At 39.1% G+C, this 16,108-nt stretch overlaps 1 protein-coding gene across 2 annotated transcripts in view; it reads right to left on the reverse strand.

Annotated features, from left to right (window-relative positions):
• The window catches only part of HNF4G (hepatocyte nuclear factor 4 gamma), a 259,847-nt gene extending 254,030 nt beyond the window's left edge, over positions 1 to 5,817 (reverse strand). For both annotated transcript variants that reach the window (XM_073550629.1, XM_073550628.1), the window contains exon 1: positions 5,641 to 5,817. The gene's annotated coding sequence lies outside the window, so the exon portion shown is untranslated. The remainder of the gene's footprint in view (positions 1 to 5,640) is intronic.
• Between the last annotated feature and the right edge of the window lie 10,291 nt (positions 5,818 to 16,108).

Raw genomic sequence — 16,108 nt, forward strand, 5'->3', positions numbered from 1 at the left:
GCTTAGTTACCTGGTATTTACCTTGGATACCAGCTCCCAGCATCTGCTTACAGCACTGGGAGCTCGCTGATCGTTGGTCTCCCGCTGCCACACGATGCGGGCTGGCCAGCAAGAGACCAACGATCAAAAAATGACCCAGAACATTCCTGCACGATCAGCAATACCCGGCGGGGGGGGCGGTCGCTGATGCGTGCCACACACAGCGAAATCACTAGCGAGATTGCTGATGCGTCACAAAAGCAGTGATCTCGGTAGCGATTTCGCTATGTGTGACGGGGCCTTTTCTGAGGCATGTTACAGATTGCTCCTAGGTACTTATTACTTAATAGGATTTAGCTACCATTACTATTTGTTGTTTTGATATACACTTTAATCTCTGTCGATAGGAAGCCCAAGAGCATTTGTATACTTTTGTGGCATGGATATTATCTACATCTATACTGAATTGATTCTATTTAATATCATTACATGCTACCCTTGCATTCACATTTGTAGACCACTTTCCCCCCCTTGTCATTTGAGTCTTTACTGTGATTCCATTATTTTGTGTTTTGGACTTATTTAGTGTATAATAAAATTTAACATGCATTTTTCATCTTGATGGGCCTTGTGACTCCATATATAGTTATGGAACTTATATCTACATTGGAGTTTTCCCATTTATTTTATGTATAATTTGGGGTCTATGGTCCCTTTGTCTTTTCATATTACATTTATTATTTGAATAATAAAAATAAAACCCTGTCTATAGACCTGAGTACTGTTATATTGACCTTGTATAGTGGCTATACAGTGGCTTGCAAAAGTATTCACTCCCCTTGGCTTTTTGTCTATTTTCTTACATTACATCCTGTGTTTAAATATTTTTGTAATCTGATTTCTGTGTGAAATATCAGCACTAACTGGTCTAAGTTGGTGAAGTGAAGTGAGAAAAATATAAGAATAAATTGAATTTATAGGATTAAATAATTAAAAATTGGAATGGCCATGTGTATTTCCCCCTTTTTTTGAAGCCCCTAAAAATATCAGGTGCAAGCAATTACATTCATAAGTCAAATGTTTAGCGAAAGGAAATCCACCTGTGTGCAATCTAAGTGCCACATGGTCTGTAAGTATAAACACATGTTTTCTTAAAGAACACAGAGGCTGCAACACCATTAGGCAAAAGGCACCACTAAAAACCAAAATGAACAATGAAACAAGACCATGAAGACCAAGGATGTCTCCAAACAAGTCATGTGCAAAGTTATTGAGAAGTACAACTCAGGATTGGGTTACAAAAAATATCCTAATCTCTCATGATCCCTCAGAGCACCATGAAATCCATTTTCATCAAATGGATAGAACATGGTACCACAACAAACCTGCCAAGAGAGGGCCACCCACCAAAACTCTCAGCCTGGTCATGCAGTGCATTAATTAGAGAGGCAGCAAAGAGACCAAAGGTAACCCTAAAGGAGCTACAGCGTTCCCATGCAGAGACTGTAGTGTCTGTCCATACAAGCAAAATAAGTCATACATTCCATAAAGGTGGCATTTATGGAAGTGTGTGTAGAAAAAAACCTTTACTTGTAATTGTAAGACTCATTTTGAGTTTGCCAAAAGACATGTGGGAGACTCCCCAAATGTATGGAGGAAGATGATGTGGTCAGATGAGACCAAAATTGAACTTTGTGCCCATGAAGGTAAATGCTATGTGTGGCACCAAACTAACACAGCTCGTTACCCAAACAACACCATCCTCACAGGGAAACATGGTGAGGGCATCATCAGGCTGTGGGGATGCTTTTTGGCAGCATGCACAGAGAAAATGGGCAGAGCTGAGAGGAAGATGGATGATGTGAAGTATAGGGACACTCTTGAACAAAAAATGCTACCATCTGTCAGTAATTTTAGAATGAGACAGAGGTTCACCTTCCAACAAGACAATGACCCAAAGCATCCTGCTAAAGCAACACTTGAGTGGTTTAAGGGGAAATGTGTAAATGTTTTGGCGTGGCCTATTCAAAACCCAGACATTAATCCAATTGAGAATCTGTGGACTGGTTGCACTTGAAGATTGCTGTTCACGACAGGAAACCATCTAACTAGAAGGAGTTGGAGCAGTTTTGCCTTGAGGAACAGACAGAAATCTCAGTGGTAAGATGTGGAAAGCTCATATAAACTTATCTAAGGTGACTTGCAGCTCTAATTGCTGCAAAAGGAAACTCTAAAAAGTACTCACTTTAGGGGGATAACTAGTTATGCATATTGAAGTTTTCAGTTACTTTGTCCTATTTGTTGTTTTCTTCACAATAAAAAGAAAACCAAATGTTCATAGGCATGTTATTTACCTGAACTGATGAAAACCCTCCAAAAAACAGTGAAATTCCAGGTTGTGAGGAAGTAAAATGTGAAAAATACCAAGGGGGTAAATATGTCACTGTATTTGGACACTGGTGGCATCATGCAGACATCTGTGTGGTGAATGTCCGATAATATCCTTCATGATTAATTTATTGTACTATAGTCCACAATATAGTTCACTATAAGTATCACAAAAAGTTTATTACAAATACAGTGCACAAACAAACACAAATAATTAAAAAAGGTCAACAGCAATGACACAGGTGTTTAGTAGCTACTGGTCCACTAAAGTGTGATGGGTACAGGTAATGCAGGCAAACTACGCAAATATACCATGGAGTAATAGTATACACAGGTCAGCTAGTAGTGCATCTATATGAGGGACAGCAAAAATGAATATATCACTCCCAACAATATAAATTATACATGCAGTAGAAAATAGCTAGTGCATAATTGCTAAATCCCTTATACTATGTAAGCGAATAGACAGGATAAGTCAATTATGGATGCATAGAGACAAAAGTGTCTCAAGGTATAGATCGCATAAGGTATTGTAATCATAATGATTTAATAGAAGTACAGAGAGGAGGAGTGCATCCAAAGAGACCACCTTACCCATCATAATAAGCCATGTGGATCAGAGGAAATAGCATCCCCAACGCGCGTTTCATTTATTGTTGCATTGCATGACACTATTCTTTTGGAATGACAGTAATTTGTTTGCGATGTGTTGTGGTACAGTATGCCATGCATTGTTTTTTTTTCTCTTGGTAATCTATGAAAGGCCAATCATTAAGGCCCAAATTGGAAATCTTGCTCAGTTTCCTAGAAATAGGAATGTCAGGGACAGTGAAGAAACTAGTTTGCTCACAGGAAAATACCATTGGTTTACTTGAAATACTTAGATTATTTTACATGTAACCATGAAAACTTGAAAACAAGATTGACAAGGTAATGTTTGTAGTTGCTGAACTGAAATATTAAGGAACACAAACTTTGGCCATAATCAAAAATCACTCAACAATCAGGTGATGATATGTCAAAAAAGCAATATAGAAGAATATGGTTAGTGGATAAAATTTCCTAATTTTCCCCTAGAATTCCTTATGGTGCTTTTTGCCCCTACTTGACTGCAAAGATTGGCACCCTACATGTCATGTACCAAATCACCACTATCTCAACTTTTTAGACCTTGAACATATATATCATCAAAATGCACAACAGGTAAAAAAAGTTAATCAATCAACCACATAAAGTCTAGTTATTATGATAAATATGAGAAATTATTATTATTTATATCAGAAAAATTCTGGTTATCTTCAAACGTTTGTAGCTGGGGAGCAAATTTGTATCTGTTTTTTGTAGAAAAAGGTTAGAAGACCTTACGGAATGTTAGTGTCTGGAGGCCTCCATAGACCATGTCCATTCCCACTTCTGTCTAATGTATCATTCCTCTGCAATGTGAGTCAACCTCACCTGGAACACCTTTACTATTTACATCTATTTACATGATAACATCACTGTATCTCAGTGTGAACCTCATCAGTCTAATAGAGATGCTCATTAATCTTACAATTGCCATAATGAAATACACATACATCAAACTGACGTTGGAAGCGCTGTTGTCAAATTGTGACACACCACGTAAAAAGTGAACTAATAAAAGTATGCAAATTGTAATCGTGCTATTGAAGGGTGTTCCTGGTTCTGTGGAAAAACCAAACAAGAAAATACCGAAGAGGACCCATGGACAAGAGAAAACCAGACAAGATATAATCTTCAATAGATACCTTTATTAATAATAAATCAGTGGTGGTATAAAATACCATAAAATTAATATAAAAAACTAAGCACAAGTGGGACAATTTTACACAATAGTAAAAAATTATTATATTGCTTGGACCAATTTTATGGTATTTACATATGCATTCATACAAAAATATATATTTTAATATTCCTAAAAAATTTTTTTATAATAAATAATAAAATATAAAAATAAATAAATAATAAATTCCTTTTAATAAAAAATGTATAATACTGTGAAAAAGTTTTGTGTTTAAAAATAAAATAATACAGTGTAAATTTGTAACAAATAATAATCTCATAAACAGTGAAATAGTGCAACGTGAATCAGCTTCTAGAAACACTGCTTACTAAAGTGCAGTGTGCCTGTGCAAAAGAAGGGTGGGGTTTGCAACAAATTGCTGTTCAAAACTAAACGTGGTATAATATGTGAAGTGCCATGCACCAATATGGAGTTTAGATAAGACCACTGCTTGCTGAAGTGCAGTGTGCAAAAAAGACTTCACCACATTGCTGTGCAAATAAACCGCTAGGAATAAATGAATGCTTGAATAAGAATGCCAAAAATTAATATACCTTTAAGGTCCAGCACGTCCCACAATTGTGCTCCCCGACGCACGTTTCGGAATTAATCCTTCCTTGTTTGGTTTTTGGTAACTAGTGGGTCTACCACTTACTTTCACTGAACACTGGTGGTAGTATATATAAACAATATAACACTTATCACTATGACTACTATTTAAATAATTTGTGTAGATATATCATAAATATCCAGTGTTCGTGTGTCTTTTCTGGTTCTGTGGAAGCAGGGAGTTGGCTTAGATTCTCAGGAAAAGTATTCAATGCCTTCAAGAACATAAGAAAGAACATAAAACAAGATAGACGGTGAAATAAAGTTCAAGAAAAACATTTGTTGAGTCTGAATTTGCTCAACAAATGCATTTCTTTTTTTAAAAACCTTTCACATGTCAAATAAATGCTCTGAAATCGCAAAGAATATCGGAAAGCTTATTCTATCGCAGCCAAATCTTTATCTATGTCAAACCCGGTATAACATATCATCGTCAATACAATTTAAAATGTATACAATGCTGGCCATTTTGAAGCAAATTATAATTGAATGTAATCACGTTTTCATTTTTATATCAACACAATTTTTAAAAATGACGTAAATAAATGAGTCAATACAAAATAACGTATCAAAAAATATATGTATTTTTGGACTATTTTAATTATTTCTTAGCATTAATTTGCAGCCCACACTGTGTCAACGGCAAAAAAAAAATCAGCAAATGACAGCAACTTTAAGAAGTGTCACATAGTCGGTGTCACAGAAGTCACGTGGCTTACACGCAACCTCTCTAAAAGGAACATAAAGACAATTTGATTAAATAAACACCAAATATCTTTCCAAGAATATTCTTGGCAATTAGAAGCGTGCAATTATTTAGTTGTGCTTTCGCCTTTTTCATTTTCCTGGTTTTCACTAACCTGTTTTAGGTCGCCTTCTGATCACAAACACTCCATGTTCTCAATTCACTTTCTTCCCAGGATACAGAACAATGGTGTCAGCTTTTCTGGATGAAATTTCCTAAACAGGCTGCTATCTCTGCACGCGTTTCTACCATATGCTATAGAATATTACCTTTACTCAATGGCGACAGGGCTGCCTACCATCAGATCGATTTACTAAATAAACTAAAAACGTGGGTGGGGATGTTAAACAGTAACTACTGTAGTAAACCACAGTGCAAAATGAAAGCTACCAGTATTGCACGCTCTTTCCTTCAGGAAACGGGTTTAGAAATTACTAAAATAGTGGTAGAGGGGTTAGAAATGAATTGCGGAAAATCATTTATAATTCATTTACAATAATATAATGTATATGATGAATAATATATTATTAGTATTGCTTTGTAAAATTACTTTATTATACATTGGTAGGTGAATTTTTTTTATTTTTTTTTGCCAAGAATCCTAATATTGTGTTATCATGAATTATGAGTGTGCTTGAAAAGGGTTGCTTAGACATAAGGATATCGGCTGCAGTAAGGACAGCAGACAATGTGTACAGTTGTGGCCAAAAGTATTGACACCCCTGCAATTTTGTCAGATAATACTCAGTTTCTTCCTGAAAATGATTGCAAACACAAATTCTTTGTTGTTATTATCTTCATTTAATTTGTCTTAAATGAAAAAAACACAAAAAGAATTGTCCTAAAGCCAAATTGGATATAATTCCACACCAAACATAAAAAAGAGGGTGGACAAAAGTATTGGCACTGTTCGAAAAATCATGTGATGCTTCTTTAATTTGTGTAATTAACAGCACCTGTAACTTACCTGTGGCACCTAACAGGTGTTGGCAATAATTAATCACACTTGCAGCCAGTTGACATGGATTAAAGTTGACTCAACTTCTGCCCTGTGTCCTTGTGTGTACCACATTGAGCATGGAGAAAAGAAAGAAGACCAAAGAACCATCTGAGGACTTGAGAAACCAAATTGTGAGGAAGCATGAGCAATCTCAAGGCTACAAGTCCATCTCCAAAGACCTGAATGTTCCTGTGTCTACCGTGCGCAGTGTCATCAAGAAGTTTAAAGCCCATGGCACTGTTGCTAACCTCCCTAGATGTGGACGGAAAAGAAAAATTGACAAGAGATTTCAACGCAAGATTGTGCAGATGTTGGATAAAGAACCTCGACTAACATCCAAACAAGTTCAAGCTGCCCTGCAGTCCGAGGGTACAACAGTGTCAACCCGTACTATCCATCGGCGTCTGAATGAAAAGGGACTGTATGGTAGGAGACCCAGGAAGACCCCACTTCTTACCCCGAGACATAAAAAAGTCAGGCTGGAGTTTGCCAAAACTTACCTGAAAAAGCCTAAAACATTTTGGAAGAATGTTCTCTGGTCTAATGAGACAAAAGTAGAGCTTTTGGGGCAAAGGCATCAACATAGAGTTTACAGGAGAAAAAAAGAGGCATTCAAAGAAACAAACACGGTCCCTACAGTCAAACATGGCAGAGGTTCCCTGATGTTTTGGGGTTGCTTTGCTGCCTCTGGACTGCTTGACCGTGTGCTTGGCATTATGAAGTCTGAAGACTACCAACAAATTTTGCAGTATAATGTAGGGCCCAGTGTGAGAAAGCTGGACAATGACGCAAAACACACTTCAAAAAGCACTATAAAATGGTTTGAGAGAAAGCACTGGAGATTTCTAAGGTGGCCAGCAATGAGTCCAGACCTGAATCCCATAGAACACCTGTGGAGAGATCTGAAAATGGCAGTTTGGAGAAGGCACCCTTCAAATATCAGGGACCTGGAGCAGTTTGCCAAAGAAGAATGGTCTAAAATTCTAGCAGAGCATTGTAAGAAACTCATTGATGGTTACCAGAAGCGGTTGGTCGCAGTTATTTTAGCTAAAGGTTGTGCAACCAAGTATTAGGCTGAGGGTGCCAAAACTTTTTTGGAGTTTTGTGTGAAATGATCAATGTTTTGCTTTTTGCTTCATTCTCTTTTGTGTTTTTTCATTTAAGACAAATTAAATGAAGATAATAATACCAAAGAATTCGTGTTTGCAATCATTTTCAGGAAGAAGCTGAGTATTATCTGACAAAATTGCCGGGGTGTCAATACTTTTGTCCACAACTGTAACTGTAATCTATAAGCAGACCTTTGGAATGTGCCGATTCTATATGAAACAATATATAATATATATATATATATATATATATATATATATATATATATATAAATACATCAAAATATTTAATTAAAATTTTAAGTTTTATTACTTAGAGCAGTACTAAAGAAAAAGCCATCAGACAATCACACATTTAAATCTCTTAGTGGGGCGAAGAAAAAAAATAAGAGAAAATTATTAAGAAAACTTTTTTAAAAAAATTTATAACTAGTTTTAAAAAAATTATTGAATCACCCCACCCACTCCCCTTTTACCAATACAAAAATAAGGAATGATATAAGTAAAAAAAAAAACTGTGTTATCTGCATCTATTTTTTTCTTACTGCCTTTGGCTCGATCTTGAGTTATGGCAATGGATGAAAGAGATGTAGGAAGATCGATTTTGCGCAAGCCTAGATAGGTCCACCGTGGTCTTCGACACTATTATCTTGATAGTACCAACTCATCGGGTTGCTGGTCTTCCTCTTTGCCTTTTTCCTTCTATTCTTCTGACCATGATGTTCTTCACTGATTGCACTCTTCGTATTATGTGTCCAAAGTAGGAAAGTCATAGCTTGATGATCCTTGCTTCGAATGACATATCTGGCTTAATTTGTTCCAAAATGTAATTATTTGTTCTTTTTGCCATCCATGGTATTGATACCATCCTTCCCAGCACCACATTTCGAAGGTGATGATTCTTCTTCTGTCTTGTTCCTTTATTGTCTAGCTTTCGCATCTGTATGTTACCACAGAAAAGAACAAGGTACGTATGAGAAGCGTCTCCATTGCCAGTGAAATGATTCTCTATTTGAAGACATTGTCCTGTGATTTATTTGTTGATTTGCCCATAGCTATTCTATTTAATTCCAGTGTCTTTGCTGCATCATGAGTGAGTAACAGTTCGAGTAGGTTGAAGTACTTTACAACTTCCAGTTCATTGATGCACAAATGGAATAAAAAGTGATTAAAACGTTGTCCGGAACTCAAATTTGTTCCAATAAAAATCAGATCTCATCACTAGAGTTGAGCGATACCGTCCGATACTTCAAAGTATCGTATCGGATGGTATCGGCCGATCTTTAAAAAAAGTATCGGTATCGCCGATTCCGATACCGGAAGTCCCATTCAAGTCTATGGGACTTCCGGTATCGGAATAAGAAAAACCCTTTCCTGCCCTTGTACAGCCTCTCTGGGGTCTGTACGGGCCTTTCGGGGGGCTGTGCCGGCCTGCCAGGGGGTCTGTGCAGGCTCCGGTGGTCTGTGCCGGCCTGCCGGTGGTCTGTGCAGGCTCCGGGGGGCTGTGCCGGCCTGCCGGGGGGCTGTGCCGGCCTGCCGGGGGGCTGTGCCGGCTCCGGGGGGCTGTGCCGGCCTGCCGGGGGGCTGTGCCGGCCTGCCGGGGGGCTGTGCAGGCTCCGGGGGTCTGTGCAGGCATCGTCCGATGGGACTACAAGTCCCATCGGGCGATGCCTGCTACCATGACAGTGATTGACACATTAGCCAATGATGGGACAGTAGTAGTCCCATCATCCGGCTAATGTGTTAAATGTAAAAAAAAAAAAAAAAAAAAAAAATTACATGCTACATACATACAACATGCATACTACATACATGCTACATTCATACTACATACTACATACATGCTACATACATACTACATATATACTACATGCATGCTACATACATACTGCATGCTACATACATACCACATACTACATACATACTACATATATACTACATGCATGCTACATACATACTACATGCTACATACATACCACATACATACTACATATATACTACATGCATGCTACATACATACTACATGCTACATACATACCACATATATACTACATACATACTACATATATACTGCATGCTACATACATACTACATATATACTACATGCATGCTACATACATACTACATGCTACATACATACCACATACATACTACATATATACTACATGCATGCTACATACATACTACATGCTACATACATACCACATATATACTACATACATACTACATATATACTGCATGCTACATACATACTACATATATACTACATGCATGCTACATACATACTACATGCTACATGCATGCTACATACATACTACATACATACTACATGCTACATACATACCACATATATACTACATACATACAATACATTCATACAATACATACATAGACATACAGTACATATAACATAGAGTAACATACTTACCAATACTTGTCACATTGTTCCCCGAAGCCATTGTCGTCTACGGAATAAATATTAACATAACAAACCACAAAAATACTCACCCACGATCCGAAGCAGTCCACGAGTGTGTCCCACGACGATCTTGGGTAGAGAACTGCAGCATCAGATGATGCTGCCGTTCTCTACGGGCTGCAGGAATCCAATGACGGAAGGTAGGTATCCTTCCGCACTGTATTCCTCCGCCACTTAAAAAAAAAAAAAGTCCCTAGTCTCACTTTATGCCATTGCTGCGTGGGAATTTCCCACACAGCAATGGCATAAAGTGAGACTAGGGACTTTTTTTTTTAAGTGGCGGAGGAATACAGTGCGGAAGGATACCTACCTTCCGTCATTGGATTCCTGCAGCCCGTAGAGAACGGCAGCATCAGCTGATGCTGCAGTTCTCTACCCAAGATCATCGTGGGACACACTCGTGGACTGCTTCGGATCGTGGGTGAGTATTTTTGTGGTTTGTTATGTTAATATTTATTCCGTAGACGACAATGGCTTCGGGGAACAATGTGACAAGTATTGGTAAGTATGTTACTCTATGTTATATGTACTGTATGTCTATGTATGTATTGTATGAATGTATTGTATGTATGTAGTATATATGTGGTATGTATGTAGCATGTAGTATGTATGTAGTATGTATGTAGCATGCATGTAGCATGTAGTATGTATGTAGCATGCATGTAGTATATATGTAGTATGTATGTAGCATGCATGTAGTATATATGTAGTATGTATGTAGCATGTAGTATGTATGTAGCATGCATGTAGTATATATGTAGTATGTATGTAGCATGCAGTATATATGTAGTATGTATGTAGTATATATGTGGTATGTATGTAGCATGTAGTATGTATGTAGTATGTATGTAGCATGTAGTATGTATGTAGCATGCATGTAGTATATATGTAGTATGTATGTAGCATGCATGTAGTATATATGTAGTATGTATGTAGCATGTAGTATGTATGTAGCATGCATGTAGTATATATGTAGTATGTATGTAGCATGCAGTATATATGTAGTATGTATGTAGTATATATGTGGTATGTATGTAGCATGTAGTATGTATGTAGCATGCATGTAGTATATATGTAGTATGTATGTGGTATGTATGTAGCATGCAGTATGTATGTAGCATGCATGTAGTATGTATGTAGTATGTATGTAGTATGTATGTAGCATGCAGTATGTATGTAGTATGTATGTAGTATATATGTAGTATGTATGTAGCATGCATGTAGTATGTATGTAGCATGTATGTAGTATATATGTAGTATGTATGTAGCATGTAGTATGTATGTAGCATGCATGTAGTATGTATGTAGTATTTTTTTTTTTTTTTTTTTTTTAACATTTAACACATTAGCCGGATGATGGGACTACTACTGTCCCATCATTGGCTAATGTGTCAATCACTGTCATGGTAGCAGGCATCGCCCGATGGGACTTGTAGTCCCATCGGACGATGCTTGCACAGACCCCCGGACATCAGCACAGCCCCCCGGCAGGCCGGCACAGCCCCCCGGCAGGCCGGTACAGACCCCCACAGGGTGCACAGACCACCGGCAGGCCGGCACAGCCCCCCGGCAGGCCGGTACAGACCCCGGGCAGTCCACACAGCCCCCCGGCAGGCCGGCACAGCCCCCCGGCAGGCCGGCAGAGACCCCCGGAAGGCCCGAAATGACGGCGCATCATGATGCGCACACACCGCGCATCATGATGACGTCAGGCCGTCAATCAACTGAACTTCCGATTCCGATGCCGAATTCCGATATTGAAAAAATATCGGAAGTCGGTATCGGAATTCCGATACAGCAAGTATCGGCCGATACCCGATACTTGCGGTATCGGAATGCTCAACACTACTCATCACACACAAAAAACCCTCACACAGATCCAGTCACTGGAAAAACAAAAAAGTTACATCTCAGAAAATTGCAATACTAGCCACTTTTTATCACTATATATTAAAAAGTTAAGTTTGATATTGCCATAATTGACCAGATCTGATGAATCACATATCCAAGTAATTTTTACCGCACAATAAACACTGTAAAGATAAAATCCCTCAAATAATGATGGAATTGCATTTTTGCATCATTTCACCCCATTTGAATATTTTTCTTTTTTCAGTACTTTATAACGTAAAGTGAATGGTGTCATTCAAAATTACAATTCCCCCTGCAAAAAAACAAGAATCCACATGGCAATATTTATGGAAAATTGATGGTTCTTGGTAGAAGAGAAGAAAGAATGAAAGCAGATTAGCAAAACATTTGCCAGGTTGACAGGATTGAAGTTTATAATCCATTTATAAATACAACCTTAATGTACATTTTTTCAATTACATTTATTTATTATAAAAGGATTACCATCATAAAATGTTTCCTTATCAACAGGATAGTAGGGCCTATGATTGCCAGTACCAAATTAAGGAGTTATCTGAACATTTGTTATTTTACAGCTGTCCACATTGATACACTTCTGATTGGTCCAATCCCCACCAATCATGAGAACGAATGTCTTGCGCTTGGTATAACTAGCAAGGAAGTGCAATGAAGGTTGAACATTTAAAACCCAACCGCAAATGTGACAGGGCAGACCAAAATGGGAAAATGGAACCATCTGGAGAGGAGCAAACCAAGGAAGGAGAACACAGACAATTGGTTCCACCAGCATTTGTAAAGGGAAGAAAAGGCAATAGTTTAGCAGATAGAGGAACCAACCAAGGAGCAACAGGCCAACTGATCGAATTCTCCAGCTGAGCCATAACAGGTAGACTGTTATGAATGGGTCACTGAGGAGGAAAAAATAAACAACAAGCCAAAGTCTCAGAAAACCAGAGAAGTTGGTAACTATGCAGATTGCAGATCCCTGAACTTAACCGCACAACTAGCAGCAGTCGTGGAGCGTTCCTACATTGGTCCCAGACGCCTCGTCACAACCGGAGAGCTACATAAGCCAAAAGCAGGAAAAGAGGAAAACTAACTGCCCCAGAGCAGACCCCAAAGGAAAGACAGCCCCCCCAAATGTATTGACGGTGAAATAAGATGAAATTACAAACAAAGGCAGGAAAATAGCCTGAGCAAACGATGGGGCCCGGCTAACTAAACAGGACAGGAAAGGAAAGACACTGTCTGCAATCTGCCAAAAAAAAACCCTACAAAAATATTGTCCAACACTTCTGATAACAAAATTAACCCTGAAGTCACTAGACTTCTACACCTATATCAGCACTCTGAAATATTCTGAGACAGAGCAAAAAGAGGCCAATCCAATAAGGGACAAAAAGCAGCTTGGCAAATACTGATACATAGGAGTGGAAATTCAGCATAGCCCCAGCAGGGGCAGGCTGACCACACAAGAAACTGAACTGACCAACAAGCGCAAGTATGAACAATAGCAAAAAACAAACTTAACTTGAGAAGACTGGAAGAGAGCTGAAGTCCAGGACCTGAGAAGCAGACTGAGTCACCAGCACTAGGATAGGGCGTCGGCTGTCTTATATCCAGTCTGATACTCCAGTGATCCAATCGTTATCTTCCTCATCAGGTGGCAGATCACTACCACTTAAACCAACCTCACTACTTCCTGTCACCACCAGAGGGAGAATGGGAGGGGAACTCTCAACTGGTGGAGCTGAAAATGAGTTCATAACACAGACATGTTGGATGAGGGGGCTGGCTCACAGTCTCCATTTTAGCTCATCCCAAAGGTGATCAAAGGAGTTAAATTCAGGCCTCTTTGCAGTTATTGAAATTCTTCCACACCAAACTCATCCAACTAGGTCTTTATGGACCTTGCTTCATGCACTGTGGCACAACCATGTGGAGCAAAAAAGGGTCTTCCCCAAACTGTTCCCATAAAGTTGAAAGCATACAATTATCCAAAATATTTTGCTATGTTGAAACATTAGAATGTCCTTTCACTAATACTATTGGCCCAATTCCTGAGAAACATCCCCATGGCATTATTGCTCCTCTGCCAAACTGGCATAATGTAGTCAGGCAAGTAATGTTTTCCTGACATTCACAAAACCATTAGATTATCAGAAGTGTGATCCATCACTCTACAGAACACAGTTCCATTCTAGCAGTGGTGTGATTCACATGACTACATCCGATGCTTGCATAGCAATTGTTGGTGTAAGGCTTGCATGCAGCTGCTCAGCCATAGAAACACATGCATTGAAATTCCTGGCGTACTAATTTTTGCACTGATGTTAATACAAGAAGAGGTATGGACTTCTTTAACACATCTTTTGTAAAGAAAGACTTGCTTAATTTCATACACTAGTGACAATGGGACTAATGTAAAAACCTCAATTAAGAACTGTGTCCCAATATTTTTGTCTATATAGTGCAGTACATGTCTTGACTCTAGATCACTAGGAATGATAATTATTAAACTATGACCCTACTAAGTTACCATAAGACAATGGATATTAACATTAACTCTTTGGCCACCAGTAGTGTATAGCCCCCGTCACACACAGCGATCTCGCTAGCGAGATTGCTGCTGAGTCACAAGTTTTGTGATGCAACAGCGATCTCACCAGAGAGATCGCTGTGTGTGACACTTATCAGTGACTGGCCCCCCTGGCGGGTATCGCTGATCGTCCTCGAATGGCCTGGACATTTTTTTGATCGCTAGTCTCCCGCTGGTCAGCAAGCTGATAACCAAGGTAAACATCGGGTTTCTAAGTGCCGCGCAGCGCTTAGAAACTCGATGATTACCTTGGTTACCAGCTCCCTGCACAGCGCGCTGGTATCTTAATGTACACTGCGAGTAACTAAGCGACGTGCGTCGCTTGTTACCCGTGTGTCTCTGTCTTGATCGCTGGTGAAGCTGCCTGTTTGCATGTAGCGACACACCAGCGATCCTGACAAGTTCATATCGTTGTCGGGATCGCTGGTGAGTCGCTACGTGTGACGGGGCCCTATGAATTGCTCTAAAACTACTGGGAGAGTATCAACTTGACTAAGAAAATCATACAAAGAAAAAGTAAAAGGAGATTATTATGTTATCTCATCAAGGCCATTAACAGGCTTTGAAACCTTTAAGAATGTTGTCAGTTTCTGAAAAAGATATTGCAGCTTGAGCTTTTTCATTGCACGATAAAAGATTTTGTTGTTTTCTAAAATACTTGTGGTATCAGTTAGTCCCAAATTCAAGATTAATCTGAAATTGGTTCAGAGACGAAAATAGTGGAACTTAAAGGGGTTTTCCTACGAACAAAAGTACATTTTAGTCAATAGATCTTGGAACAATAAGAAGTTCCACAATTGAATGTCTTTAAATAAAATGTTCATGCACAGAGATAATCTTATAATTGTGTCCCTGCTGTGTACTGTGCATTGGCCTTTTCTCACGGTGCAGGAACTTGGTCTGATCATGCCATATCTCCTGGGGCGGAAAGGACGCAAGAGAGCATGCAGATATTACAGGATGGGATCACAGCAGATTCTTTTTGTGAGGGAAAACATGTCACTGATTGTTTGAAGCAAAATATTTTTAAAAAGCAAAGAAAAAGCTGTAATCCCACCTTGTAATATCTGTATGCTCTCTGGCGTCCTCCAATGCCTAGGAGTAGATATAAGCCCTTGGAGGGGCTGTGTCTAGGTGAGAGGTGCGTCTCATCCTATCCACTGACCATTGTGTTATTTCATTGTGGTGCACCCAGCGTTGTTTTTTCTATCCAAAGACCACTGAAAACATCTTCTACTGGATGGGCTACTCCATTCCCTTTCTTTGGCAGCCACACAGCGGTACGCCTTGTAGATGGGGCTCAGAAAGAGCATGTGCTCCAGAGGATGGCTAGTGGCCTCGCCTCCTCATCATCGTAACATCACACAGTACAATCCTCAGAGATGGCACCACAATCACCCTTCTTTACCCCTGCGTCACAAATTTCCAAACACCCAACTGTTTGTGGGTGAGCCACAGATGTGCCATTCTCCTGAGCTGTTCACACATTCTATTCCATGGACAACAGAGGTATGCTCCAAAGAT

The sequence above is a fragment of the Dendrobates tinctorius genome, unplaced genomic scaffold, assembly GCF_039654945.1.
Source record: "Dendrobates tinctorius isolate UK_male_01 unplaced genomic scaffold, ASM3965494v1 ptg000165l, whole genome shotgun sequence".
Taxonomy (NCBI): Eukaryota; Metazoa; Chordata; class Amphibia; order Anura; family Dendrobatidae; genus Dendrobates; species Dendrobates tinctorius.